The sequence below is a fragment of the Drosophila biarmipes genome, unplaced genomic scaffold (assembly GCF_025231255.1).
Source record: "Drosophila biarmipes strain raj3 unplaced genomic scaffold, RU_DBia_V1.1 ptg000009l, whole genome shotgun sequence".
NCBI classification, from domain to species: Eukaryota; Metazoa; Arthropoda; class Insecta; order Diptera; family Drosophilidae; genus Drosophila; species Drosophila biarmipes.
In genome coordinates, this window is record NW_026114530.1 from 2,526,233 (window position 1) to 2,544,498 (window position 18,266).

Sequence of the window (18,266 nt, forward strand, 5' to 3'; positions counted from 1 at the left end):
TAAACTGCTTTGGATCCCCGGTCACGTAGGAATACCTGGAAACGAACTTTCAGATGCCCTAGCAAAAAACGCTACAAGACAACCACTCGCAACCATGGAAAACTTAAACACGCAGGACATATTTAGATATATTAAAAAAATACAATCAAACATATCCAAAACTTCACGCTGGTACCAAGCAATTAATCATCCACAACTCAACTGCCACCAAATTACCAAAAACATTCAGTCATCGATCTCACGTAGAGACCAGATAATAATAACAAGGATCACATACACATACACACTATATGGACCCAACTGTAACCAGTACCTGTCCGTTCTGCAATGATACCAACGATGCCTTATCAATTATTCACTTACTGACTAACTGCAGGTCACTAAACTACCAAAGGCAACTGATATTTAAAAACACCAATCCACTAGAATCCATCTCAAAACAAATTACCACATTACCAAACGTTTCAAAAGCAAGTCCACATTACATTTTTTTTTAAATATTTAAGCACCAAAAAATCCGCTTATTATGAAATGAAAGGAAACTTTTTGCTGCTGAACCGCAGCTAAATTGCACATTATAAACAAAAATACTATAAAAAATAATACATTTCTTTCTTTTATTATTTCATTTTATCGGAATATAACTTTTTTTTATTTTAACTTTTGTTTTACATGAATTTATATTTCATTTTATGAATTTGTTTGAATCATATAGCTTTGTTCCCTCTCCTATAACCACTCAGTGGTCAATCCCTTTTCTACACTGAAATGGTCACCGGCCCCGTTGAGAAGTACTACTAGTATTTAGTACAACTCAAAAAAATGTAGTCCGGTATATTATCTTTCTGCGGCTATAATTGCGCATTTCCCGCAGTATTCCTTGCAGCATTCGACGCTCCTGACACCTACTCTTCCGCACACCCAGCAGAATAACAGGCGTTGGAGTCGACATTCCCGCGCCCAGAACTATAGAAGCACCGCCGTAGTATCGCTGTTTTATAGGTTTATCGTCTCGCATGACGATGTGGTGCTCCGCGATACTGGATACCCCTCTAAGTTTGTCAAATCTACTCAACTCAAACTCGAGTTAGGCTTGCATACTACTTCCAGAATCCTTCGTGGTACTACGGTGGCCTGGACCTCTTTGTAATGGGCTTAGAAATCTAATTTGTTCTTCCTGCGTCGATGTATCCGGTCGATGTCGTCAGTGGAAAGCGTTTCGTTCCACGGCCTGTTTCTTCATGTGGGGCTACACGGTGCCAAGCTCCTGGCCCTCGTTTGTTGTGGGCGCCGTCATCGTCTAAATCTTCCTGGGGAGGCCCGAATCCGAGTTCGGTGGGCCGTGCCTTGCTGGGAAACCGTCTGTTCCAGGTGGACCAGGAGGAACTGTCGCGCACAACTTGTTCAGTGTGCCGTGCCTTGCTGGGAAACCTAGGATAGGGTAGGCGGTCTGGTTGCTCTACCTCCTCACCACTGAATATTAAATTATGGACGCTCATCTTCAGCCCCAAGGTCTTTCCGTAGCTCGTCGTCGATCACCGTTATGAATGATCACTCATCCAGGAGTGCGTACGTATCATAAGGGTGGACTTGAAAATAAGGACTTTAGGATGGTGCCTATTTTATAAGGCTTATTATAAGTGTTATAGTATCACTTATTATTTATTTTATTATTTTTGTTAACTATTGTTCAAACTTATTATTTGTTTTATTATTTTTGTTAGCTCAGTATCATCTCAAGCCTCGCAGAAAAAACACGTGTTACTATTGAGCTCCTGTAGTGTACCTGCCAACAACCAATAACAACAACTAACAACTGCTTATCAGAAAAAAACAAACAAGTGCGTAAAACAAAATAGTAAAAAACAAAAACAACTAACTCAAAATCCATGTGCCGGGCGCCAGCCCGAAAACAACTACAACAATGGACAAACCACCGGACATTAGAAGTGGTACATCAATGTACAACAAAAACCCAGGTGAACCAAAATTCATGATCATTAAAGGAACAGTCAACAAATCACTCGAGAATCTTAACCCTTTCATACTTAAAAAAACGATTGACTTTACATGCGAGGTGAGGTGGAATCTTGCAAAAAACACCTTACAAGCAAGCAAATTAGTTAAATTAAACAAAATTGCAAACATTGAAGTAAGTGTCTCTGAACACAAAACGCTAAATTTTTCTAAAGGAGTCATATATTGCAACTTACTTCGCAACATAAGCGAAGCAGAAATCTTAGACGAACTAAAACCACAATAAGTCGCCGAAATGCGAAAAATATTGAAAAAAAAAGATCACCACGACTAAAACTGGTCTAATCATCATTACATTTGCTTCGCTTACCCTCCCAGAATACCTTAACATTGAATACGATAAAATACGCATACGCCCATATATCTCGATGCCTCTGAGGTGTATGAGACGCTTACGTTTTGGACACCCAACCCCATCCTGTAAGAACCCTAATGAACTTTGTAGGAACTGCTCTGATAAAGTTCACACAGAGACAAATGAGACATGCCACTACGAAAAAAACTGCATAAACTGCAAAAACATCCCCGATACCGACTCCAAACACAACCCACTAGACCGCAACTGTCTAACATTCAAGAACTAACAAACATTAAAATTACAGAAAATGTCGATCACAACACAGCACTTACAATATACCACACTCGCCACAACCATCCACTTCCCATAAGCTTCGCCTCAATTGTATCAAAAAATCTAACCAACACTACAACCTCAACACTCAGCAACTCTAATAAAAATGCACTACAAACCCGCCAAAGCAAACCACCTACATCCTACGACGACATCTCATCCAACACAAGACCTTCACTACCCAATTAACAACCCAATCACCACCCTAACACATGGACACAGACACATTCAACATGGATTTCGACACTCCCACCACCTCAAAACATATGACAAGCGTAAAAACACAGGACCTTAAACTCCGAATTTTTTCTAGCGACAAAAACAAAACACTATCTTCAAACCTAAAACCCACAAAAGCTAATGAAACAAAAATAAAAAAGTCAGATCCAGCAGTAGACAACAAATAGGCACAAAATCAACCACCTCCTCCACCAAATCCTATCAACCTTAAAATGACCATGAAATTTGTACAATGGAATATGAACGGATACCTTAACAATTACTGCGAACTTCAATTAATCATTAAAAAACACTTACCTCTTTTAATAGCATTACAAGAAACACATATAAAACACCCCAATATACCAATACCTGTTAATTACTCCCTAATAGGAAAAAGCACCTCATCGTCCAAATAAAGCTTTCTCATTACAAAACCTTCAGGCTGTATTAGACAACTCTCCCACATCCACAATTGTCACTGGTGACTTCAACGGCTGGCACAAAAACTGGGGCTCAAAGCAAAACAATCCTAGGGGAAAAATACTAGAGAAATATATAACACAATCTAACTACATTCTTCTAAACGATATGTCTCCTACACATTTCAGCACACATAGCTCACTAACAAATGTCGATCTTACTTTCGGTAGCCAACTCCTTAAAAGTGACAGCACCTGGCGCACAGAGGATAACCTTTTTGGAAGCGATCACTTCCCCATCATAATTAACCTCTTCACATCAAATACTGCCAACTTGCAATCAACCACACGCAAACCCACTTTCATTATTGATAAGCCAGATTGGCATAAATTTTCCAAGCTAACAGACAACTTCTCTGCACAACGACCACCGAGCACAAACATAAACAAAGAAGCTGCAACAATACAAAAAATTATCCTTTCGAGCGCCCACAAGGCTATACCACAAACAAACCCAACGGGTAAGCCTCATAATTTACCATGGTGGAACAACAATCTCAAAAAACTACGAGACGATAAAATGAAAAAATGGTACGTACTTAAAAGAAAAATATCTACATCAAACATTGTACAGTACAAAAGGGCAAATGCCCTATTTAAACTAACACTCAAACAAGCTAAAAAAGCAAACATTCACATCGCAAATCTCACCTGACAGCCAACCCAAATCGATCTGGAGCAACCTCCGTCGCTTTTGCGGCATTAACCCTCAAAAACACATACATTGTATATTCAACCCATCCACAAAACAAAACACTAATAAAAAATTTGAAATTGCTCAACTCTTTTGCCAAAATTTCTCAGAAACCTCCTCCGACAGCAATTTTTCAAGTACCTTTATCAATCACAAACAAACGTCACTTAGCAATACCATTCACCTTCCACATATTCCTAGCAAAAGAGCAACCGAAATAGAAAAACCCATAACTGCAATAGAATTTTCAGCAGCATTAACTACATTAAAAGGAAACACACCAGGATTTGACAGAATCAACTACACAATGCTAAAAAAACCTGGATAAAACAACAAAAAACAGAATTATTAACCTCCAAAACGCCATACCAAACAACTGCATCCCACAAACATACAAAAATAGCTTAATAATACTGATCCTAAAACCAAATTCAGACAAAACCTTGCTTAACTCGTACCGCCCGATCGCACTAAGCTCATGCCTAGCAAAACTGCTTGACAAAATAATAGCAAAACGGCCGTGGTGGTTTGTAATACACGACAAACTAATCCATAACAGTCAAACTGGCTTTAGAAAGGGGAAATCGGTTATAGACAGTCTACTACTCATAGACCATCTTTTAGCACGAGCTCTCTCAAGAAGAAACCATGCATCCATTATATCACTAGACTTTGCAAAGGCCTTTGATAGAATTGGTATCCACTCAATACTTGACCAACTTATAATCTGGAAAACTGGCCCAAAAATTCCTCAAGCCTCCCCACTCTCCGTGGTCCTGCTTGTGATCGCATATAACTCACTAACAGAAAAGCTCACACTTCATCCGAACATCAGCCTAAGCGCATACGTAGATGACTTCAACATCATCCTAAAACTAAAAAACAAAAAATAACTAAATATAAACCTAAATCCGATAATATCCACTATTATAGACTGGGCAGAATACTCAGGAGCCATGTTATCTACCACAAAATGCAAACACCTCCACGTTTGCAGAAAACATAACTGTAACTGCACCATAACAACAGGAAACACGCAAATGCAAGAAGTAACATCATTAAAAATCCTTGGTCTCCACTTCAATAACAAATACAGATGGAATACTCTCACAGAACTACTAAACAACAACCTCAAACAGTATATTAACGTAATAAAATATCTCTCAAACGCAAAGTTTAACTGCAACACCTCTACACTCCTATATATAACAAAAGCAAAAGCGGCCTTCCAATCTACGGCTACTGCACGTACACAACACTGCGCAAAGTAAAGACAACAATCAACACAGCCTTTAGAACTGCCCTCGGAGCCTTCAGAACCACCCCCGAAAATAATATACTATGCGAAGCAAATGCAGACGCTTTAGAAGACAGACGAGAATTAGTGTTTTCCGCAGAGCTACTGGCAATAATAGAAGCACTGCAATTACATAAAACTAAAAGAGGCAAATTTTGCATATGCTCAGGCTCGCTCTCTGCCATCGACGCAATTAAAAACACTAACAACAGCGAACACTATATCTCAAAGGCTCGTAATCTTCTACAAGAAAACAATAATAAATTTAAACTGCTTTGGATCCCCGGTCACGTGGGAAAACCTGGAAACGAACTTGCAGATGCCCTAGCAAAAAACGCTACAAGACAACCACTCGCAACCATGGAAAACTTAAACACGCAGGACATATTTAGATATATTAAAAATACATATCTCTTGAAAATACAATCAAACATATCCAAAACTTCACGCTGGAACCAAGCAATTAATCATCCACAACTCAACTGCCACCAAATTACCAAAAACATTCAGTCATCGATCTCACGTAGAGACCAGATAATAATAACAAGGATCACATACACATACACACTATATGGACCTGTCCGTTCTGCAATGATACCAACGATGCCTTATCAATTATTCACTTACTGACTAACTGCAGGTCACTAAACTACCAAAGGCAACTGATATTTAGAAACACCAATCCACTAGAATCCATCTCAAAACACATTACCACATTACCAAACGTTTCAAAACTAATACTATTCCTAAAAACTACAAACTTATATTACCTCATTTAGGATAATTCTAATTTAGCCAAAATGTACATATAAAATAACACTCATGTAATTGTTGTAAAAAACCGAGCTGAAGGCCTCAACCTTACCTCTACCTACTAATTTTAAATTACTTAGTAGATCTTCATAAATAAATAAATAAATTGTTGTTAACTATTGTTAACTACGCCTTCTTAAAAATGAAGTCCGGCCCTGGTTGCTCTACCTCCTAACCACTGAATATTAAATTATCGACGCTCACCTTCAGCCCCAAGGTCTTTCCGTAGCTCGTCGTCGATCACCGTTATGAATGATCACTCATCCAGTAGAGCGTACGTATCATAAGGGTGGACTTGAAAATAAGGACTTTAGGATGGTGCCTATTTTATAAGGCTTATTATAAGTGTTATAGTATCACTTATTATTTATTTTATTATTTTTGTTAACTATAGTTCTCACTTATTATTTGTTTTATTTTTTGTTAGCTCAGTATCATCTCAAACCCCGCAGAGAAAACACGTGTTACTATTGAGCTCCTGTAGTCTACCTGCCAACAACCAAAAACAACAACTAACAACTGCTTATCAGAAAAAAACAAACAAGTGCGTAAAACAAAATAGTAAAAAACAAAAACAAAAACAACTAACTCAAAATCCATGTGCCGGGCGCCAGCCCGAAAACAACTACAACAATGGACAAACCACCGGACATTAGAAGTGGTACATCAATGTACAACAAAAACCCAGGTGAACCAAAATTCATGATCATTAAAGGAACAGACAACAAATCACTCGAGAATTTTAACATTGAATACGAAAAAATACGCATACGCCCATATATCTCGATGCCTCTGAGGTGTATGAGACGCTTACGTTTTGGACACCCAACCCCATCCTGTAAGAACCCTAATGAACTTTGTAGGAACTGCTCTGATAAAGTTCACACAGAGACAAATGAGACATGCCACTACGAAAAAAACTGCATAAACTGCAAAAACATCCCCGATACCGACTCCAAACACAACCCACTAGACCGCAACTGTCCAACATTCAAGAACTAACAAACATTAAAATTACAGAAAAAGTCGATCACAACACAGCACTTACAATATACCACACTCGCCACAACCATCCACTTCCCATAAGCTTCGCCTCAATTGTATCAAAAAATCTAACCAACACTACAACCTCAACACTCAGCAACTCTAATAAAAATGCACTACAAACCCGCCAAAGCAAACCACCTACATCCTACGACGACATCTCATCCAACACAAGACCTTCACTACCTCTATTAACAACCCAATCACCACCCTAACACATGGACACAGACACATTCAACATGGATTTCGACACTCCCACCACCTCAAAACATATGCCAAGCGTAAAAACACAGGACCTTAAACTCCGAATTTTTTCTAGCGACAAAAACAAAACACTATCTTCAAACCTAAAACCCACAAAAGCTAATGAAACAAAAATAAAAAAGTCAGATCCAGCAGTAGACAACAAATAGGCAGAAAATCACCCACCTCCTCCACCAAATCCAATCAACCTTTAAAATGACCATGAAATTTGTACAATGGAATATGAACGGATACCTTAACAATTACTGCGAACTTCAATTAATCATTAAAAAACACTTACCTCTTTTAATAGCATTACAAGAAACACATATAAAACACCCCAATATACCAATACCTGTTAATTACTCCCTAATAGGAAAAAGCACCTCATCGTCACACGGAGGCGTAGCCATCCTGGCCTGTCGATCTTACTTACAACTCCTTAAAATTGACAGTACCTGGCACACAGAGGATAACCTATTTGGAAGCGATAATTATTGATAAGGCAGATTGGCATAAATTTGCCAAGCTAACAGAAAACTTCTCTGCACAACGACCACCGAGCACAAACATAAGCAAAGAAGCTGTAACAATACAAAAAATTATCCTTTCGAGCGCTCACAAGGCTATACCACAAACACACCCAACGGGTAAGCCTCATAATTTACCATGGTGGAACAACAATCTCAAAAAACTACGAGACGATAAAATGAAAAAATGGTACGTACTTAAAAGAAAAATATCTACATCAAACATTGTACAGTACAAAAGGGCAAATGCCCTATTTAAACTAACACTCAAACAAGCTAAAAAAGCAAACATTAATAAATTCACATCGCAAATCTCACCTGACAGCCAACGCAAATCGATCTGGAGCAACCTCCGTCGCTTTTGCGGCATTAACCCCCAAAAACACATACACTGTATATTCAACCCATCCACAAAACAAAACACTAATAAAAAATTTGAAATTGCTCAACTCTTTTGCCAAAATTTCTCAGAAACCTCCTCCGACAGCAATTTTTCAATTACCTTTATCAATCACAAACAAACGTCACTTAGCAATACCATTCATATTCCACATATTCCTAGCAAAAGAGCACCCGAAATAGAAAAACCCATAACTGCAATAGAATTTTCAGCAGCATTAACTACATTAAAAGGAAACACACCAGTATTTGACAGAATCAACTACACAATGCTAAAAAACCTGGATAAAACAACAAAAAACAGATTTATTAACCTCCAAAACGCCATTCCAAACAACTACATCCCACAAACATACAAAAATAGCTTAATAATACTGATCCTAAAACCAAATTCAGACAAAACCTTGCTTAACTCGTACCGCCCGATCGCACTAAACTCATGCCTAGCAAAACTGCTTGACAAAATAATAGCAAAACGGCCGTGGTGGTTTGTAATACACGACAAACTAATCCATAACAGTCAAACTGGCTTTAGAAAGGGGAAATCGGTTATAGACAGTCTACTACTCAAAGACCATGTTTTAGCACGAGCTCTCTCAAGAAGAAACCATGCATCCATTATATCACTAGACTTTGCAAAGGCCTTTGATAGAATTGGCATCCACTCAATACTTGACCAACTTATAATCTGGAAAACTGGCCCAAAAATTATTAACTACGTAAGAAACTACATGACAAATAGAAAACTACTCGTGCGCATTGACTCTGAAACCTCCTCCTTTTATCCAATGCAAAACGGCATTCCTCAAGGCTCCCCACTCTCCTTGGTCCTGCTTGTGATCGCATATAACTCACTAACAGAAAAGCTCACACTTCATCCGAACATCAGCCTAAGCGCATACGCAGATGACTTCAACATCATCCTAAAACTAAAAAACAAAAAATAACTAAATATAAACCTAAATCCGATAATATCCACTATTATAGACTGGGCAGAATACTCAGGAGCCATGTTATCTACCACAAAATGCAAACACCTCCACGTTTGCAGAAAACATAACTGTAACTGCACCATAACAACAGGAAACACGCAAATGCCAGAAGTAACATCATTAAAAATCCTTGGTCTCCACTTCAATAACAAATACAGATGGAATACTCTCACAGAACTACTAAACAACAACCTCAAACAGTATATTAACGTAATAAAATATCTCTCAAACGCAAAGTTTAACTGCAACACCTCTACACTCCTAAATATAACAAAAGCAAAAGCGGCCTTCCAATCTACGGCTACTGCCCGTACACAACACTGCGCAAAGTAAAGACAACAATCAACACAGCCTTTAGAACTGCCCTCGGAGCCTTCAGAACCACCCCCAAAAATAACATACTATGCGAAGCAAATGCAGACGCTTTAGAAGACATACGAGAATTAGTGTTTTCCGCAGAGCTACTGGCAATAATAGAAGCACTGCAATTACATAAAACTAAAAGAAGCAAATTTTGCATATGCTCAGGCTCGCTCTCTGCCATCGACGCAATTAAAAACACTAACAACAGCGAACACTATATCTCAAAGGCTCGTAATCTTCTACAAGAAAACAATAATAAATTTAAACTGCTTTGGATCCCCGGTCACGTGGGAATACCTGGAAACGAACTTGCAGATGCCCTAGCAAAAAACGCTACAAGACAACCACTCGTAACCATGGAAAACTTAAACACGCAGGACATATTTAGATATATTAAAAATACATATCTCTTGAAAATACAATCAAACATATCCAAAACTTCACGCTGGAACCAAGCAATTAATCATCCACAACTCAACTGCCACCAAATTACCAAAAACATTCAGTCATCGATCTCACGTAGAGACCAGATAATAATAACAAGGATCACATACACATACACACTATATGGACCTGTCCGTTCTGCAATGATACCAACGATGCCTTATCAATTATTCACTTACTGACTAACTGCAGGTCACTAAACTACCAAAGGCAACTGATATTTAGAAACACCAATCCACTAGAATCCATCTCAAAACACATTACCACATTACCAAACGTTTCAAAACTAATACTATTCCTAAAAAATACAAACTTATATTACCTCATTTAGGATAATTCTAATTTAGCCAAAATGTACATATAAAATAACACTCATGTAATCGTTGTAAAAAACCGAGCTGAAGGCCTCAACCTTACCTCTACCTACTAATTTTAAATTACTTAGTAGATCTTCATAAATAAATAAATAAATTGTTGTTAACTATTGTTAACTACGCCCTCTTAAAAATGAAGTCCGGCCCTGGTTGCTCTACCTCCTAACCACTGAATATTAAATTATCGACGCTCACCTTCAGCCCCAAGGTCTTTCCGTAGCTCGTCGTCGATCACCGTTATGAATGATCACTCATCCAGTAGAGCGTACGTATCATAAGGGTGGACTTGAAAATAAGGACTTTAGGATGGTGCCTATTTTATAAGGCTTATTATAAGTGTTATAGTATCACTTATTATTTATTTTATTATTTTTGTTAACTATTGTTCTCACTTATTATTTGTTTTATTTTTTGTTAGCTCAGTATCATCTCAAACCCCGCAGAGAAAACACGTGTTACTATTGAGCTCCTGTAGTCTACCTGCCAACAACCAAAAACAACAACTAACAACTGCTTATCAGAAAAAAACAAACAAGTGCGTAAAACAAAATAGTAAAAAACAAAAACAAAAACAACTAACTCAAAATCCATGTGCCGGGCGCCAGCCCGAAAACAACTACAACAATGGACAAACCACCGGACATTAGAAGTGGTACATCAATGTACAACAAAAACCCAGGTGAACCAAAATTCATGATCATTAAAGGAACAGACAACAAATCACTCGAGAATTTTAACATTGAATACGAAAAAATACGCATACGCCCATATATCTCGATGCCTCTGAGGTGTATGAGACGCTTACGTTTTGGACACCCAACCCCATCCTGTAAGAACCCTAATGAACTTTGTAGGAACTGCTCTGATAAAGTTCACACAGAGACAAATGAGACATGCCACTACGAAAAAAACTGCATAAACTGCAAAAACATCCCCGATACCGACTCCAAACACAACCCACTAGACCGCAACTGTCCAACATTCAAGAACTAACAAACATTAAAATTACAGAAAAAGTCGATCACAACACAGCACTTACAATATACCACACTCGCCACAACCATCCACTTCCCATAAGCTTCGCCTCAATTGTATCAAAAAATCTAACCAACACTACAACCTCAACACTCAGCAACTCTAATAAAAATGCACTACAAACCCGCCAAAGCAAACCACCTACATCCTACGACGACATCTCATCCAACACAAGACCTTCACTACCTCTATTAACAACCCAATCACCACCCTAACACATGGACACAGACACATTCAACATGGATTTCGACACTCCCACCACCTCAAAACATATGACAAGCGTAAAAACACAGGACCTTAAACTCCGAATTTTTTCTAGCGACAAAAACAAAACACTATCTTCAAACCTAAAACCCACAAAAGCTAATCAAACAAAAATAAAAAAGTCAGATCCAGCAGTAGACAACAAATAGGCACAAAATCACCCACCTCTTCCACCAAATCCAATCAACCTTTAAAATGACCATGAAATTTGTACAATGGAATATGAAAGAATACCTTAACAATTACTGCGAACTTCAATTAATCATTAAAAAACACTTACCTCTTTTAATAGCATTACAAGAAACACATATAAAACACCCCAATATACCAATACCTGTTAATTACGCCCTAATAGGAAAAAGCACCTCATCGTCACACGGAGGCGTAGCCATCCTGGCTCATAAATCTCTGCAAACCAAAGAAATAACCCTAAACGATGACTTTGACGCAGTATGCTTAGAAGTAACCTCGAAAATCAAATTTAGACTCATCTCGGCATACATCGCTCCAAATAAAGCTTTCTCATTACAAAACCTTCAGGCTGTATTAGACAACTCTCCCACATCCACAATTGTCACTGGTGACTTCAACGGCTGGCACAAAAACTGGGGCTCAAAGCAAAACAATCCTAGGGGAAAAATACTAGAGAAATATATAACACAATCTAACTACATTCTTCTAAACGATATGTCTCCTACACATTTCAGCACACATAGCTCACTAACAAATGTCGATCTTACTTTCGGTAGCCAACTCCTTAAAAGTGACAGCACCTGGCGCACAGAGGATAACCTTTTTGGAAGCGATCACTTCCCCATCATAATTAACCTCTTCACATCAAATACTGCCAACTTGCAATCAACCACACGCAAACCCACTTTCATTATTGATAAGCCAGATTGGCATAAATTTTCCAAGCTAACAGACAACTTCTCTGCACAACGACCACCGAGCACAAACATAAACAAAGAAGCTGCAACAATACAAAAAATTATCCTTTCGAGCGCCCACAAGGCTATACCACAAACAAACCCAACGGGTAAGCCTCATAATTTACCATGGTGGAACAACAATCTCAAAAAACTACGAGACGATAAAATGAAAAAATGGTACGTACTTAAAAGAAAAATATCTACATCAAACATTGTACAGTACAAAAGGGCAAATGCCCTATTTAAACTAACACTCAAACAAGCTAAAATGCAAACATTAATAAGTTCACATCGCAAATCTCACCTGACAGCCAACCCAAATCGATCTGGAGCAACCTCCGTCGCTTTTGCGGCATTAACCCTCAAAAACACATACATTGTATATTCAACCCATCCACAAAACAAAACACTAATAAAAAATTTGAAATTGCTCAACTCTTTTGCCAAAAATTTCTCAGAAACCTCCTCCGACAGCAATTTTTCAAGTACCTTTATCAATCACAAACAAACGTCACTTAGCAATACCATTCACCTTCCACATATTCCTAGCAAAAGAGCAACCGAAATAGAAAAACCCATAACTGCAATAGAATTTTCAGCAGCATTAACTACATTAAAAGGAAACACACCAGGATTTGACAGAATCAACTACACAATGCTAAAAAACCTGAATAAAACAACAAAAAACAGAATTATTAACCTCCAAAACGCCATATCAAACAACTACATCCCACAAACATACAAAAATAGCTTAATAATACTGATCCTAAAACCAAATTCAGACAAAACCTTGCTTAAGTCGTACCGCCCGATCGCACTAAGCTCATGCCTAGCAAAACTGCTTGACAAAATAATAGCAAAACGGCCGTGGTGGCTTGTAATACACGACAAACTAATCCATAACAGTCAAACTGGCTTTAGAAAGGGGAAATCGGTTATAGACAGTCTACTACTCATAGACCATCTTTTAGCACGAGCTCTCTCAAGAAGAAACCATGCATCCATTATATCACTAGACTTTGCAAAGGCCTTTGATAGAATTGGCATCCACTCAATACTTGACCAACTTATAATCTGGAAAACTGGCCCAAAAATTATTAACTACGTAAGAAACTACCTGACAAATAGAAAACTACTCGTGCGCATTGACTCTGAAACCTCCTCCTTTTATCCAATGCAAAACGGCATTCCTCAAGGCTCCCCACTCTCCGTGGTCCTGTTTGTGATCGCATATAACTCACTAACAGAAGCGCTCACACTTCATCCGAACATCAGCCTAAGCGCATACGTAGATGACTTCAACATCATCCTAAGACTAAAAAACAAAAAAAACCTAAATATAAACCTAAATCTGATAATATCCACTATTATAAACTGGGCAGAATTCTCAGGAGCCATGTTATCTACCACAAAATGCAAACACCTCCACGTTTGCAGAAAACATAACTGTAACTGCACCATAACAACAGGAAACACGCAAATGCAAGAAGTAACATCATTAAAAATCCTTGGTCTCCACTTCAATAACAAATACAGATGGAATACTCTCACAGGACTACTAAACAACAACCTCAAACAGTATATTAACGTAATAAAATATCTCTCAAACGCAAAGTTTAACTGGAACACCTCTACACTCCTAAATATAACAAAAGCAAAAGCGGCCTTCCAATCTACGGCTACTGCACGTACACAACACTGCGCAAAGTAAAGACAACAATCAACACAGCCTTTAGAACTGCCCTCGGAGCCTTCAGAACCACCCCCAAAAATAACATACTATGCGAAGCAAATGCAGACGCTTTAGAAGACAGACGAGAATTAGTGTTTTCCGCAGAGCTACTGGCAATAATAGAAGCACTGCAATTACATAAAACTAAAAGAGGCAAATTTTGCATATGCTCAGGCTCGCTCTCTGCCATCGACGCAAAAAACACTAACAACAGCGAACACTATATCTCAAAGGCTCGTAATCTTCTACAAGAAAACAATAATAAATTTAAACTGCTTTGGATCCCCGGTCACGTAGGAATACCTGGAAACGAACTTTCAGATGCCCTAGCAAAAAACGCTACAAGACAACCACTCGCAACCATGGAAAACTTAAACACGCAGGACATATTTAGATATATTAAAAAAATACAATCAAACATATCCAAAACTTCACGCATGTACCAAGCAATTAATCATCCACAACTCAACTGCCACCAAATTACCAAAAACATTCAGTCATCGATCTCACGTAGAGACCAGATAATAATAACAAGGATCACATACACATACACACTATATGGACCCAACTGTAACCAGGACCTGTCCGTTCTGCAATGATACCAACGATGCCTTATCAATTATTCACTTACTGACTAACTGCAGGTCACTAAACTACCAAAGGCAACTGATATTTAGAAACACCAATCCACTAGAATCCATCTCAAAACACATTACCACATTACCAAACGTTTCAAAACTAATACTATTCCTAAAGAATACAAACTTATATTACCTCATTTAGGATAATTCTAATTTAGCCAAAATGTACATATAAAATAACACTCATGTAATTGTTGTAAAAATCCGAGCTGAAGGCCTCAACCTTACCTCTACCTACTAATTTTAAATTACTTAGTAGATCTTCATAAATAAATAAATAAATTGTTGTTAGCTATTGTTAACTACGCCCTCTTAAAAATGAAGTCCGGCCTCGGCCTCCTTGAGCTTGATTTTCTTGCCAAGATGACCCGCTGACATGTAAGCAAGATGCAAGTCCACATTACATTTTTTTTTTAATATTTAAGCACCAACAAAATCCGCTTATTATGAAATGAAAGGAAACTTTTTGCTGCTGAACCGCAGCTTAATTTCACATTATAAACAAAAATACTATAAAAAATAATACATTTCTTTCTTTTATTATTTCATTTTATCGGAATATTACTTTTTTTTATTTTAACTTTTGTTTTACATGAATTTATATTTCATTTTATGAATTTGTTTGATTCATATAGCTTTGTTCCCTCTCCTATAACCACTCAGTGGTCAATCCCTTTTCTACACTGAAATGGTCACCGGCCCCGTTGAGAAGTACTACTAGTATTTAGTACAACTCAAAAAAATGTTGTCCGGTATATTATCTTTCTGCGGCTATGATTGCGCATTTCCCGCCTTCTTGCAGCATTCGACGCTCCTGACACCTACTCTCCCGCACACCCAGCAGAATAACAGGCGTTGCAGTCGACATTCGCGCGCCCAGAACTATAGAAGCACCGCCGTAGTATCGCTGTTTTATAGGTTTATCGTCTCGCATGACGATGTGGTGCTCCGCGATACTGGATACCCCTCTAAGTTTGTCAAATCTACTCAACTCAAACTCGAGTTAGGCTTGTACCCATGGATCTGCTGTTCCCATACTACTTCCAGAATCCTTCGTGGTACTACGGTGGCCTGGACCTCTTTGTAATGGGCTTAGAAATCTAATTTGTTCTTCCTGCGTCGATGTATCCGGTCGATGTCGTCAGTGGAAAGCGTTTCGTTCCACGGCCTGTTTCTTCATGTGGGGCAACACGATGTCAAGCTCCTGGCCCTCGTTTGATGTTTGGCCGAATCCGAGTTCGGTGGGCCGTGCCTTGCTGGGAAACCGTCTGTTCCGGGTGGACCAGGAGGAACTGCCGCGCACAACTTGTTCAGTGTGCCGTGCCTTGCTGGGAAACCTAGGATAGGGTAGGCGGTCTGGTTGCTCTACCTCCTAACCACTGAATATTAAATTATCGACGCTCACCTTCAGCCCCAAGGTATTTCCGTAGCTCGTCGTCGATCACCGTTATGAATCACTCATCCAGGAGTGCGTACGTATCATAAGGGTGGACTTGAAAATAAGGACTTTAGGATGGTGCCCATTTTATAAGGCTTATTATAAGTGTTATAGTATCACTTATTATTTATTTTATTATTTTTGTTAACTATTGTTCCCACTTATTATTTGTTTTATTATTTTTGTTAACTCAGTATCATCTCAAACCTCGCAGAGAAAAGACGTGTTACTATTGAGCTCCTGTAGTCTACCTGCCAACAACCAAAAACAACAACTAACAACTGCTTATCAGAAAAAAACAAACAAGTGGGTAAAACAAAATAGTAAAAAACAAAAACAAAAACAACTAACTCAAAATCCATGTGCCGGGCGCCAGCCCGAAAACAACTACAACAATGGACAAACCACCGGACATTAGAAGTGGTACATCAATGTACAACAAAAACCCAGGTGAACCAAAATTCATGATCATTAAAGGAACAGACAACAAATCACTCGAGAATCTTAACCCTTTCATACTTAAAAAAACGATTGACTTTACATGCGATGCTGAGGTGGAATCTTGCAAAAACACCCGTGCCGGATACATTTTGATAAAAACTAAAAACACCTTACAAGCAAGCAAATTACTTAAATTAAACAAAATTGCAAACATTGAAGTAACTGTCTCTGAACACAAAACCCTAAATTTTTCTAAAGGAGTCATATATTGCAACTTACTTCGCAACATAAGCGAAGCAGAAATCTTAGACGAACTAAAACCACAATAAGTCGCCGAAATGCGAAAAATATTGAAAAAAAAAGATCAATCCACGACTGAAATCGTCTAATCATCATTACATTTGCTTCGCTTACCCTCCCAGAATACCTTAACATTAAATACGAAAAAATACGCATACGCCCATATATCTCGATGCCTCTGAGGTGTATGAGACGCTTACGTTTTGGACACCCAACCCCATCCTGTAAGAACCCTAATGAACTTTGTAGGAACTGCTCTGATAATGTTCACACAGAGACAAATGAGACATGCCACTACGAAAAAAACTGCATAAACTGCAAAAACATCCCCGATACCGACTCCAAACACAACCCACTAGACCGCAACTGTCCAACATTCAAGAACTAATAAACATTAAAATTACAGAAAAAGTCGATCACAAAACAGCACTTACAATATACCACACTCGCCACAACCATCCACTTCCCATAAGCTTCGCCTCAATTGTATCAAAAAATCTAACCAACACTACAACCTCAACACTCAGCAACTCTAATAAAAATGCACTACAAACCCGCCAAAGCAAACCACCTACATCCTACGACGACATCTCATCCAACACAAGACCTTCACTACCTCTATTAACAACCCAATCACCACCCTAACACATGGACACATACACATTCAACATGGATTTCGACACTCCCACCACCTCAAATCATATGACAAGCGTAAAAACACAGGACCTTAAACTCCGAATTTTTTCTAGCGACAAAAACAAAACACTATCTTCAAACCTAAAACCCACAAAAGCTAATCAAACAAAAATAAAAAAGTCAGATCCAGCAGTAGACAACAAATAGGCACAAAATCACCCACCTCCTCCACCCCAATCAACCTTTAAAATGACCATGAAATTTGTACAATGGATACCTTAACAA

The 18,266-nt window shown here is 38.4% G+C and overlaps 1 long non-coding RNA gene across 5 annotated transcripts in view; it reads right to left on the minus strand.

Moving 5' to 3' along the window:
• LOC127011816 (uncharacterized) overlaps positions 1–18,266 on the minus strand; it is a 47,346-nt gene that overhangs the window by 8,931 nt on the left and 20,149 nt on the right. For 2 of the 5 annotated variants that reach the window (XR_007765192.1, XR_007765193.1), the window contains exons 2-3: positions 18,072–18,204; positions 2,925–2,958 (exon numbers count right to left, since the gene is read on the minus strand). This is a non-coding gene — a long non-coding RNA (uncharacterized LOC127011816). Of the gene's footprint in view, positions 1–2,858; positions 2,959–11,859; positions 12,027–18,071; positions 18,205–18,266 lie in introns of those variants that run through there. The other 3 variants (XR_007765190.1, XR_007765189.1, XR_007765191.1) reach the window with 2 other exon arrangements.